This window comes from Petaurus breviceps, unplaced genomic scaffold, assembly GCF_028583685.1.
Source record: "Petaurus breviceps papuanus isolate PSGF00001 unplaced genomic scaffold, PetGlider_PUasm1.0 186, whole genome shotgun sequence".
In the NCBI taxonomy this organism is placed as follows: domain Eukaryota; kingdom Metazoa; phylum Chordata; class Mammalia; order Diprotodontia; family Petauridae; genus Petaurus; species Petaurus breviceps.
The window spans coordinates 42,532,237-42,546,335 of record NW_027185798.1 but is presented as its reverse complement, the minus strand read 5'-3'; the positions used below and the strand labels follow the sequence as shown (position 1 = coordinate 42,546,335).

At 36.2% G+C, this 14,099-nt stretch overlaps 1 protein-coding gene across 1 annotated transcript in view; it reads right to left on the bottom strand.

Annotated features, from left to right (window-relative positions):
* RSBN1 (round spermatid basic protein 1) overlaps positions 1-14,099 on the bottom strand; it is a 68,314-nt gene that overhangs the window by 12,224 nt on the left and 41,991 nt on the right. The gene's annotated exons all lie outside the window — the stretch shown is intronic.

The following is a 14,099-nucleotide window of genomic DNA, read 5'->3' as shown; positions in this document are numbered from 1 at the left end:
ACTCAGTCATTATGTATATGCACATACTTTTCTTAGTGAGGCAAGTTTTCTTGAAGGCAGAGATCAAGTTTCATAATTCTTTTGTACCCCGTCCCCATAACAAATAGCACAGTGCTAACAAAAGTACTCAAACTAATTCTAACAACTTATTTGGCACTACACTAATACTATTCTTTGACCTAATGGTTATCAAATTATTTCTTAAAAATTCAATGGAACCCTTACAGTGAAGTATTTAAATTTTTTTTAAATGTCAACTATACCAAATGAGGTTGATTTTTAATTGATATTTCTCAATTAAATAAAACTCCAAAACCAACAACATAATTTATTCAGCAGAGGGGAAAAAAGTCACGATGGATGATTATTCACTATCATTTAATAGTTTATAATCACAATATATTAGGAGAAAGTGTTTTGTTTTTTTGAATTTATATATCACACAAAACTATTACTTAAAATTTGCTTAAACACATACTGTTTAATCAAGATTATTAGAAGTAAACCCAAATTAGAGACTGTATATAATCTGTTTCTTTTGCAACCAGCTGTTTCATCAATCTTGGTTTAATGTGATCTTTGTTTTGTCTTTATTTCCTTAATCAATTGTACCTAACAGGCACTAGTATAAAAATATCTTTAGTTAAAAAGAAAATCCTGAAAAAAACATAAATGGCCACTAATTATTTTACATGGTTACTACTGTTACACCAGAAAAAAAAATAATTTAAGTAGATATATATATTGGGTACAATCAGTAACCAATCTAGATCAATATGGTGCCAACTTTTAGCTATATCATCTAATCTCTGATGGTCCCATTAATGCGCCAAAGACACACACTGCAAGCAACTGGGAGAGGAAAAAAGTGATCATTTGTCATACTTGTCTACCACCATCACCACTTTTCCACTTTTCTCTTTGAAGAAACCCTTGGACTGCTTTAGGGTCCTAAAACAGAATTTAAGAAACTGTTCAAGTCATTTACTGCTCTTGTCATTTTCTGTACATACACTTATTTCTCCGTAAATTTCCCAAAGGTGGGGAGCCAGTCTTGATACATAAGTATCAAGCACATAGGAATGAATGAATTCAAAACTCAGGGCTCTAACAAACATTTCTACTAACTTTCTCACAACACAATTTTAGACAAATTCTCTATCTCACAGTTAAACAGATCCAAATGTAGGTAAAACAGGTCTGCAAATGTTCCTATCACCTTCACAAGACAAGGTAGGCGGTAGTTACTTTTTTTTTCCTAACAGCAGGATCCTATCAATAATCCTCTCTAATTTTTAAAAAGTTAAATATAGATGATCATCATATTTGCAGCATGCTATTATAATGGGGTGGGTGGAGGGATAGACCTCAAACTTAAATTAAATCTGACACATTTAATGATATACATAATAATCATGTAGTAATTAGGGATACAAGTAGTAGTCTTTTCTTTTTCTTGGGGTGGGGGGGCTATCCCTAAAGCAAACTTTTCATTTCTACTAAGACTAAACAATTCTTACAATTTTGCTATCTGTAACTTCCCTCAAGCCATACTCCAAATGATTAGATGCTCAAAGGTGATGGAGAGATCAAATCCTAGTGGGTGCTACCATACTGAAAAGGCTTCAAAAGCAGGACCTTGGTGAAAGACTTTGCTATATAAGGACCAATCTAGTTAAATAATAAACAGCTCATGACTAAAACTGACCAAAAGGTAGTGATTTCTTTGGTCACAACAACCTGTGAAACAATCATACAAAAAATACTCCTGTCTGAGGAGACTCAGTCCACTTCAAAAGGCGTAGGTTATTTAGGTGCTCCCTAAGTAACACAAAGTATATCGTTTTAGACCACTTAGAACATTAGCTTAACTACATAAATACTGACAATATGTCAAGATAAAGAAAGTGGAAGGTAAAAGAAAGTTAAAGTTAAATGGAAAGATGACTATAGGTTCTCATTTAAGGGCTAACTAAAGGAACTGAAGAGAGGTCTGCTTTTTTTATTATACCTTTGGACAGACAAGTAATTTCTCGTTTTGCAGTATTCATGATAAACAAAAGTAAAATTTATTCCAAGAAGGTAACTGAAGCTTATATACAAACATCCTGTTTGCAGAGGATTGTAATGGGAATGTAAATTTAAAGATCTTCCCTGCCCCTAGGCTAAAGTGCACCTGGAGCCTGGGGTAGGAGGCTTGTTTTTGAGTAGATACTTTTTGATTGGCCAGTGGGTCCAAAAGGTTGTTACATTCTCTGAGCCAGGAGAAGGCTATATGATGTGAGGCTTTGTTTTGGGGCTCACTTTGAGAAGTGTTCTGTGATTTGATCTGGATTCTGGGAAGCCGTTGTCCAGACGACCCTCCCCCCCTTTGGAAAAACCCAGATGTTGATTTGATCCAAGAACCTGTGTTGGCAGCAAAGTTTGAGGACGCTTGGGGTGCTTGCTGCTACAAGGATGAATTAGAAAAATTCTATAGAGAACTTAATAACATCCTACAAACCAAAATAAACATATATTGAAAATGGGTGGTAAATTACAAAGGTGGGTAAAGGTAAGTATGCCAAAAAATGTAGAAAGTTTTATTTAGGTTTAAGAAATTAAAGAACAAGGTTTCTAGACTACTCAGAATCCTTATACTTTTTTATCATGAAAATTTTCTTTAAGTAGAAAATCAGAAGCCATTAAATAACCCCAAATATCACAAAAGAGGAAAATGATTTTTAACAGAAAGGAAACAATTAGTTACTGATGTGGAAGTTCTAACAAAATCAGATATCCAAATATAGTTAAACCATTTGCTAATTGGAGAAAAGGTCAAAGATCAACATGAAATTTGAAGAATATCAGGATAAAGATGAAATGGTATAACCATTAAGGATTTCATAACTAATTGCTAAAACAAGCTATTAATGCTGAAAAAATGGGAAATGGAAAAAGATAAAGATATTGACCTTAATTATCAACAGTTCCCACAAAGTTTAGTGGTTTTAGCAGTTGATATAACCAAAAAACCTCCTTAGCCAGCAAACACTTCATCTCTCCTCAGAGGGTTGAGATAGTAGCCAATGGCAACACTTATTTATAAAACACTACGGAGGAAGAGCGCAAAAAGGTTTTCAAGAGCATCGCCTCAAAACAAGAAATAGCTGATGCAAAAACATACTGAAAGCTTAGTGTGAGACTGACTCAACTAAGCCTATCACTCCAAGAATAGTTGTAGCTGAAGCTAGGAAGTTGAAAAACAAACTCCATAATTACCTGTTTTTGTTTTCATTGACACTAGAACCACACAACACTTAGAACTTAAAAACTCAGCCCTCGATGTGCTATATCAAATGCAGAAATGGTACTTAAAAAGATAGAAGTCAAAAAGATGAGATGGACCTCAAAGATAAGATCTGGGCTAGTAGGGACATCTTCAAGGTGTTAAAGTATTATTTTACAAAGTCATAAGAAAAAGGTGCCAAAAACACGGAAAGGATACACAGTGATGACAACAAAAAATGAGGGCACATTCACAATGTTCCACACCTACTTTCTCATCTCAATTAAAATTATATGCCTTCTGTTAAAATGACTTGAAGATGGTGGGTCTGAATCCAGCTCCCCCTCACCACTTTCAACAGCAAGAAATCAGCCAAAGAAAATAAAAGGACCAGTAACAAAAAGAAGAGGAACGGCAAAGAACAGGCAAGAAGGTCACATGAACTACCATCTCACCACTTTTTCCCAACTGTGTACTCTGATGTTCCCATTTCACAATCTACACAGTGGAGTCAAAAATAAGAGGCTAGAAACAGCACAACGGGTGTGATGGATTCCCACCAAAGGCCTTTCCAACCTGTGTCACTATTTCTCAAAGACCCCTCCCCTGCCAACAATTCAACATGATTCCATCATTTTTGAGCATATGGAAATTTGTGGCTCAAAGTCAGTGATTTGGGCAAGAGAGCAACATTGGGAAAAGGAACAAATACAGAAATTGTTGCAATGCCATCTATAAATGGCAGCTCCCTACAAGGTCAAAATAAAGTGGCTTGCATCCAACAATAACTCATCATTACTATTTAATTAATTAATACAATAATAATATAATATAGAAAATATAATAATTTAATAACTCATTAAAATGACTTCTAAAAGGATCAGTGATTTCCAGGCATTTATGCTAACCAGGGTGTGCCTGCTACAAGTAAAAGTCACCACTCAGAAAGAGGGAAAATCACATAAACTTCTCCCGTATCTATATTGGGAAAGAGATTTTCTTTTTAAAAAAATCACAGTAAAAATACAATAAACAGTAGACTGGCTAGAAATGGAGTTGGAGGGCGGGTAAGGTCAATGAAGGGATTAAAAAATACTGCTCTGGTTGGCTGATTATAGAGAAGTGGAGGAAAAAGTGATTTGGGACTGAACCAAGAGAAAAATGAACCCGCTTTTCTATCCACAGTTCCATTCAACTAATAGAGCAGTCCTTTGCTCTTTTCTGAATTTTTTAAATCCTGAAATCCCTTGTAATAGAAAATAAAAAGAGAAAAAATAAAGCTAAGCAAAACTCCAAATATCAGCTGGAACTGACAATGTAGGTGCGGTCTCCCTCTCCACAACAGGAGAGAAAAGAAACACTTTCTCAAGCCTTCAAGCACTCATGGCCTGGTTTCACTTTCTGGTTTCCCAAACTGTGGTAGTCTTTGCACTATTGTTTTTCTTATTCTACTCACCCCACCTACATTTTTGTTCCTTAACACTGTAATTAATATCCCATTATATTCAACCCCATGAATGTTTGGAAGTCTTATCTATGGGACCTTTTGGACTTGGACCTCCTTAGTATATGCTTAGCCCTGGGATCTCTGGGTCAAAAGGGTAAGGACATTTTGGTCATAGTTTTAAGCATAATGCCTAATTGTTAGATCAATTTACTGCTTGGTCAACAATGCCTTAGTGTCTATCTTTACACAGCCCTTCCAGTATTGACAATTAGCTGGATGAGAGCCAAAACCAACCTATTTTGATTCATCTGTCATATTATTATTTAGAGCAATCATTTATGTAGAGGTTATTAGTTTGTTCATATCCTTTGACCATTTATTTGCTGGGGAATGACTCTTGATCCTATATATGTGTTAATTCCCAAGATAAAGTGAAGGCAGAATTACTTGTTAAGAGTACTGAAAGCCAGGTGGCACAGTGCACAGAGTACTGGACCCTGAGTCAGGAAGACATGAGTCCAAATCTAGCCCCAGACACTAGCTGTGTAATCTTAGGCAAATCACTTCACCTCTGTTTGCCTCAAGTCTTCCCAGTCGTAAAATGGATATAATAATAGCACCTTACTTCCCTGAGTTTTTCTAAGAATCTAAGAGGTAATACTTTTTTAAAAATACTTTAAAGTATTTTATTTTTCCCCAGTTACATGGAAAAACAAATTCTGACATTTGTTTTTAAAACTGTGAGTTCCAAATTCTCTCCCTTGATCCCTCCCTCCCCATTAAGAAGGCAAGCAATTCAATATAGGTTATACATGTGTAGTCATGCAAAACATTTCCATAATAGTCAAGTTTGTAAAAGAAAACACCGACCAAAATACCCCAAACAAAAAACTCAAGAGAAATAAAGCAAAAAAAAAGTATGCTTTAATCTGTATTCAGACACCATCAGAAGGATAGCATTTTTTCATCATAAGTCCTTCAGAATTGTCTTGGATCACTAATTGTTGAGAATAGGCAAGTAATTCACAGCTGATCATCTTGCAATATTGCTGTTACTTTATACACAGTACATTTCACTTTGCATCGGTTCACGTAAGTCTTTCCAGGTTTCTGAGAGCATCCTGCTCATCATTTCCTATAACACAATAGTATTACATCATAATCACATAGCACAATTTGTTTGGCCATTTCTCAATTGATGGGCATCCTGAAGTAATGTTTATAAAGTGCTTAGTATAGTGCCCAGCACATACACAGGCAAACACTTAAATACTTATTCCTTCCCCTCCTTGTGACAAGCAATAATTCTGATAGTTTTATTTTGTGTCAGCAAGGGTCACATATGTACCTCTAACAACAGTGGGCTGATTCAGAAGATCAGCTGACTAAACGAAACCAGGATTTCGATGATTTCCGCTGCTGTAGCTCCTATTCTACCAGTGGAGTGCTGTATTGTCATTTCACAACCTGTCTATCCAATCAGCAGTCAAAACACCTAGATTCCACATCATTCACTGCCATTCTTGTCTTTCCACTCCCATGACCTCTACCCCATCTCCTGCCAAGACTGCTCTAAGTGATCTCTTTGCTTCCAATTTCCTCACTTAGCTCCCTGACTTATCCAAAACATTCCCCTACTTGAAAATCTTCGATGGCTCTTTATGGCCACTACAATAACATACAATCTGCTCATTTAAAGCACTCCACAATATGTGTCCCACCAATACTTCTGGCCTTACTTTCTACTACTCCCTCCCAGACACTCTTATTTCAGTCAATCTGGCCTGTGGTTGTGGGCCATACACAACATTCCATTTCTCAGCTTCAGGGTTTTCCAAAGGTAGTCAGTCTCCCCTTGCCTAGAATAGATTTCCACATCACCTCATAGGCTGTTTGATGGCTCAGTGGATACAGTCAGACTGGAAGTCAGGAAGACCCGAGTTCAAATTTAGTTTAGTAGCGAGTCACTTAACCTCTGTCTCCTTAGTTTCCTCAGCTGTAAAGAGTAGATAATAACAACTATCTTCTAGGATTATTGTGAAAATAAAATGAGAATACTGGTAAAGCACTCTGCAAACCTTAAAGCACTATATAACACTAGCTACTATCACTGTTATTATAATTACCTTTGCCTCAAATGTTTTCCTACATTCCTTCAAAGCAAAGCTCAGGGGCCACCTCTTATTCTGTCTTTCCTGAGCTCCCCAATTGTTTTCTCTTCCTCTTGATTTGTATTACTTGGCATAGACACTGTATTTATTTATGTGTTTAAGTTCTATCTCCTCAGGGCAGTCCTAACTTTCTTTTTTGTCTTTGAACTCCCAGTGATTAGAACACTTTAATTTTTCATCTGACCCAGTCAAAACTCTTTCAACTACTGCAGAAAGGCAGCTATTCTAAACTTATAATCTACTAGAGCTGCCAGGGGCAATGAGAAGTTTTATGACTTGCCCAGGGTCACATCAGGGTTGGGACCTGAAGTCAGGTCTTCCTCACACTTGAGTTAACTTATCAACCTCACTAAAGCATAGAGCTTTATATACTTTGTATATACTATATACAAATACTTTGTAGTATTTGTCCCTTGTTGCATTTGTTGAAAAGTGCAATCAATAAGAAAATGTAAAAAAGGACAGACCTCAATGGTAACTAAATGTTATTCTAAAGAGTGACAGGGAACCAATACCCCAAATTTGTGAAGCTACTAAAAACAATTTTCAGGGAAATTTTTTCTCACAGTATCAACAAAAAAATGAATACAGAACAGTAAATTAGGCCTACAGCTTAAAAAAAAACACACACACAAAAGATAAATAATCTTCTCAACCCCAAGCACAAATATAATGAAATTTGGAAAAAATCAAAGGCAAAATAACCAAAATTAGAAACAAAAAGCATAATTAGCTTGTAAAAAAAAAACTAAAACTAAGGATAGTTTGATTGTTGATTATATAACTGTTTGCCTGTTGTTTTTTAAATACAACCAAAATTAAAAATTGGAGAGGGAAAATTCACAACAAATGAAGAAGCAGTATGGTGCAATAGAAACATGGCTCTAGATTGTGGAATAGGAGTCCAAGAACCCACAAGTTAAAATTCCAGAATTCCCCCCTGTGTTGCTTGGACCAAAAAAAAAAAATTCTCTGCCTCGGTTTCCACATCTTTAAATAACTTATGAGGTCCCTTTCTGCCCTAAATCTATGGTCTTTTGAAATAAATAAAATTATACTACCTAACACAACCTTTTATGTCAACAAAAATGAAAGCAAATGAAATGGATATTTACAAAAACTTCTTGATTTCAGAAAGGAAAACAGAAAGTCAACGAGGCTGTAAGTTCAGACAGACTTACAAATGAATTCTATCAAACATTTTAAAACCTAATAACTTCTATGCTGTTAGCTTTTTTTTTTTAACAAAAATAGAGAAAGAGGGTATTACTCAACTCATTTTGAGACAAAATTGCCCCGATACCCAAACCAGACAGAAATAAACTAGAGGTAGAAAAAATCACATGTACACCACCCCCAATACAATACCACCATCAAACATACTCAGACATCAAAGTATTGAATAAGGTACTAGCAAAGAATCTATAGCGATATTTAAAAATTATTCACCATGACTAGTTTGAATTTATGATTAGAATTCAATGTTTGTATAGCTATAAGCATAATAAACTATACTAAAAAGGAAAATAGTAAAACAATTATATGCCAATAGTAGAGCTTTTGACAAAATACAGTGTTTATGTTGAAAGTATTAAAATTATATGAATAAAAGAACTGTTCATTAATATGTTAAAAAGTTAGCATTATTTGTAATAAGCCACAGTAAGCTTTTCCAAAAAGATCAAGGGCAAAGCCAGAATGTCTGTCTGCTATTGTTTAATATAGTACTAGAAATGCATTAAAAAGAGGATATCAATAGAATAAGCATAGACAATAATAACACTACCTCACCACTATGTGCAGGCAATATAATCTTTCCTTTAAGAACCCCTGGTAATCAATGAAAAAACCGTTAAAATTAATAACTTCATTACAGAGTAGCGAGATATAAAATCAATCTTTAGATATGAGTACACACATTCATTCATTATTAAGAAAATCTAAGAGGAAGGAGATAATGTCTATTTAAAACTACAAAATGGATTAAATACCTAGTAATTAAAAGGGGAGATAAAGTTTAGAGGAGAATGTATGACATATCCTAATCAACTCCATGGGTAAACAATGAAGGAATGATAATTTCAACAATCACTCTCAACAACAAAAAAGGGCTATAGAAAAATGAGAGATGTAACTGAAAGGAAGGACTGAAATGGGGAGATCTCAATCCAGTGGAAGGAGGGTATTCTACTTCAAAACACTCACATGAAGGTAGAAGCATTAATATATCTGCAATGGGAAATGAGTGAGAGAAGGGGTGCATGGGGTTACTTACAATGGTTTTACACTAGAGGAGACCACTTCCTCTACATCTTGTGCCTACAGAGTATGTGGAAGGGAGTAAGCAAAGTGTAAAAAGACTGGAAAGACTGGAAGAGGCGAGGTTAGGTGGGGAAGGGCTTTAAATTTCAAAGGATTTTATATCTGATTCTGGCAATGACAGGGAGTCACTAGAGTTAACTGAGGGGGAATGAGGAGACATGTTCAGACCTGTGATTTAGGAGGATCAATATGGTAGCTGAGAGTAGATGGACCAGAGTGAGAACTGAGGCAGGAAGACAAATTATAAAGTTGATCTTTGGGTTTCTTACCTTAAGCATGCTTGCTGATTGACACAAAAGCTAACCAGATATTTAAACAGCCCAGTTTAGCCTAATGTGAAGAACTACAACAAAATGATAGAATTTTCTGGAAGCCTGACTCCAGATACAAAAGTACTGTCCAACAGGAAGGGCAATTGTGATGTTCTGGGTCACAGGACTAACAAGATATAGGACTAAATATTATCTGCCAATCCTCACAACTACTCAAATCTCTCCCAAAAAGCAATTATGTGCAAGCAATTTTAGCTGTTTTCACAGTCTAGAACACCAATAACCCTAACAAAGTAAAAATCCAACTAACTAGTAGCAGAGGAGGCTAATTCCAAATGTGCTCATTCAGTAGCACCTCCCTCCACTCCCCACCATCCTCTAACAGAGCTATTCAGGGCTACTCAAGGCTACCTGTGGACTTGCAATCAAACTAAACTCTGTCCACCCCCTCCTCCTGGTGCCAAAGAAAATCAAAAGGCCAAAAATCTGGCTGGCACTGCAGCATTTTGTGCTGTGATAATTACTTAGAGGGAACTGAGGAAGGACTCCAGAGTAAGCATTCACTAGACCTGCCTAAAAGTAAAGGCCTCAGAATCCATCTGAAGCCAATTCTGTCCCCCAGGAAGCCTCCTGGGCCAGAGACTGAGGCCAGTGAAATGTGAACTGGCCAGGTTAGCAGAAAACTGAGACAGCTTTGAAGTTCAGTCCTCAAGAAAACTGCAATCAAAGAGGAAGGAGTCAGAAAATGAGCAAAAAGAGAATAGAAGGGGAAAAGACTGGTTATAGAGTGAAACAGAGCCACATTTATCACACCGTCAGCAGGTAGCCAGTGACCAATCACAATTCATTTTTCCTATAGCCACCACAAGTATGCCTACCCCAAATAATGCCTCCAGATGATCACTGTTCTAGGGAATGAAAGGCTTCTTCAGAAGATTCAAAGTCTTCTTTCACAAGAATTTCTTATCTATAATATGAACCTACAATGTCAGAAATCTCTCCTACATTGTTACATAAACACTAGACACTGGTTTGGAACACCTTCTGCCATCTCTAGTATTTTTCTTCATTTTTCTCTTTGGAATATTTATTCTTTAGCTTTCTCCCAACCCTGCCACCTATTTTTTTCCTTCTACCAGAGCCTTCAGCTTATTATTAGTACACAAAATTGTCAGCTCCCCAAAAACAGCATAGTCCCTTTGGCCACTGGAATAGTTCTCCCCATCCTCCATACCTGAATAAAAACATACTACTTCTATGACTCCCCCAATTTACTCCCTTATGCCTGTCTAGTCACCAGAAGTTATTGGGTAACCAGTTTAGCTTCCCTTCATACTCTGAGCTACCTTACCCCTTAGAAAAACATTAGCTATTAGCACTTTCTTTGCTAATGCTTGATACAAATATCATACAGGGAAAATATTGGATTTGAAGACCTAAATTAGAATTCTATTCTTTCTATCTGTGTGACTTTGTGAAAGTTACCAACTGTCTTGGTCTTGAGTTCCTTCTCTGTAAAGTGAGAGGGTTGAACTAGATGACTTCTGAGGTCCCTTTTTTCTCTCTGTATTCTACAATGACTTATGAAATATCAGAAGCAAACAATAGCTGTGATCTTCATACACAGACTTCTTGTGTGGTCTTGATACAGACCTCTAAAAACTCCAAACTCTAATTCTCTTCCCAGCTCCCTTCCTTCTTTTTTTCCCCCTTCTATTTGTCAAAAACTGATGTCAGAAACTGAGATGTTGTATAATTCTGGTATGGAAAAGTTTTATACCTGTGTATGAGGCACTTAACTTTGCAAATTTATATAAACAAGAACAACATATCTGACCCTTTATGAGGTTTACCTTATAACCCAACTTCTGAAAAAAAGAGTAAGACTAGCTCCAGCAGTAACAGCACAATAGGCCTCTAATTAAAAAAAAAAAAAAAACTTAGATAAGGAAAACCTTGGGAGAGTAATTCTAGGGGAAAAGCCTGTCATTTTAAACACACACACACACACACACACACACACACACACACACACACACACGGTATTTTATTTCCAAAGAAAAGCTCTGTTCTAGGAGGTAAACTGTTTTAAGTGGGCTACTACAGGCTTATAGCACTGTAGCTAAGAGGTAGGGAAACATGGAATTGCAAATGGACCATAGCAACAACTGCCAAAAGGTAGTATGAGAGTTGTTCAAACTGAGTTTGTTACAAGTTGAAACAATATGCTACTTATATATTTCCTTTACTTTTCTTTCTTTTGTATTTGATAATGTGAATTACTTCAGATTTTTCCCCCTTTTTGTCAATACTGATGTTGCAGTTCCCCAAGTTTACTTTTCAGTTAGCAGTCCCAAGGCCCTTTTAGTTACCAGAGCCAGAACTAGCTGTCCATTTCTAGTACAATACAGAAGAGGCCTAGCAAACAGAAAGAACTTAAAAAGTGACTACCGACAGATTACAGAAAGAATTTAAGCACAGCTTTTAGAGCTTGCTTAATTCCAAAATATGAGGCTGTTAATTTCTGGTTTTTATCTTTTTATTTGCATTTTGTGACAACATAGCAGCTAATAATTTCCTTCAGATATTCAATGATATCACTGTATAATTTATTTTCCTGGTTATGCTCATTTCATTCTTTATCAGTTTCTAAGTCTCCAAAATTGTCCATTTTTATAAAATTGATATTATAGTACAAACAGTTCTGGTTCTGTTCACTTACTCTGCATCAATTGACACAAATCTTTCCATGTCCCTTTGAAATCAATTTTTTCCTAATTTCTTACAACACAGAAGTATTCCATCACATTCATAGACCACAGTTTGTTCAGCCATTCCACCAATTTCTTGGTATCTCCTTAGTTTCCAGCTTTCTGCCACTATAAAAATAGCTCCTATAAATATTTTTCATGCATATTAGACCCTTTCTTCATTCTTTTATGTCTTTGGGATACAGGACTTGCAGTGCGTGGTATAGCTGCATCAGATAACACACACTCTTTAATAACTTTTTGTGTACATTTCCAAATTGCTTTCCAGAATGGTTGGACCATTCACAACTCTGCCAACACAACATCTGGGTTTTTCCCACAGCTCCTTCAACACCTGTCATTTCTTTTTATTTGGCCATCATTAGCCAGTCTCATGTATATGAGAAGGAACCTCAGAAAAGCTTTAATTTGCATTTCTCTAATTATTAGAGATTTAGAGCAATTTTTCATTTGATTATGGATAACCTGGATTTCTTCCCTTGAGAACTCTGCCTTTTTGTATCCTTTAATCACTTACCAATTAGGGAAGGAATCTTATTCTTCTAAATTTGTATCATTTTATTATATATCTTAGAAATTGAGACCTCTAGAAGAGAAACTTGCTGCAAATTTTTCCTAGTCGTTTCTCCCTTAATCGTAGCTTTATTAGATTTATTTCTGCAAAAATTTTAGTTTTATGTAATCAAAACTGGTCCATTTTAACTTTTGAGATCCTCCTCCTGTATCTCTCACCTGGTCATGAACTTTTTCCTATCCATAGCTCTGACAGATAATTTTGGTAATGGAATTATCTTTTGGAGGGTTAATAGCTTGCTATTCTCTTAACTGCTGGTTCACATCTTTTCTTTACTTATTCATGGGAGGAATGGTTCTTGATAAGATTCGTAGTTTTGTGAATATTCCCCTTAGGGAAGAAGCTAGTAGATAAGGAAAGATTAAAGATGAAACAATAAGAATGGTCAGAAGAACTCCCAGAGGAGATAAGAGCAGATGGGATCAAGGGCATAGTTAGAGAAGTTGGCTTTGGCAAGAAAGATACAGCACAAAGCAAGAGAGAATCTAAAGAGAAATATTAAGGTGTGGAGTAAGTGGAGAAGTAGCTAATCTTGGATGTCTACCTTTCTTAGTAAAGCAGATGGAGAACAGTTTATAAGAACCAGTCAATTATAGGGTCATGAGTGTGATAGGAGGAAAAGATAGAAGAATGGATGTTGTGTGATCAGAAACTTCCAGAGCTCAGGATCATAGAGAGAGCAGAAACATGGGTAATGGTGAGCTCTAGACTATGACTACCTTTCTGGGGGCTGAAGGTGTAAGACCTGTACTATAGGTCTTGGCAGTTTTGAAGTTAAAAAAAAAAATGGGGGCACCAAAGTAAGAGGACATCAATATGTATATTTAAGATCCTCAAATACAAGGGTTAGTTTGGTGAAGAAAACTGAGTGCCAGATAGTCAACTATATGAGAAAGTAGATCTGAAGGATGGTAAAAGGCTACATTAAAGATCTAGGATTAGGAGTAATAAAAATGAAGTAAACCTCAAAAACTGCTGCTGAGTGAAGATGAGAGAAGGGTCTGGAAATGGCAGTGAGTTAGAACAAATATGCTTCCTCTTTCCCTTGGCTCAGTTTATCAGGGGCATGAAAGAATATCCAACCAGTAAGTACTAGAGGGTGACCAGGGAGGCAATATTTCATATTACTGAACTTACTGTTACTCCAACTTAGTCGAACCTGCCAGAGGCCACGTTCCACTGGTGATTGCCTACCTCAGAAAAAGCAGGATCAACTCCATCCCCAAGTGAAGCACTGTAGTATGATTTTTATAAAGGAACTTAAAAATATAGGT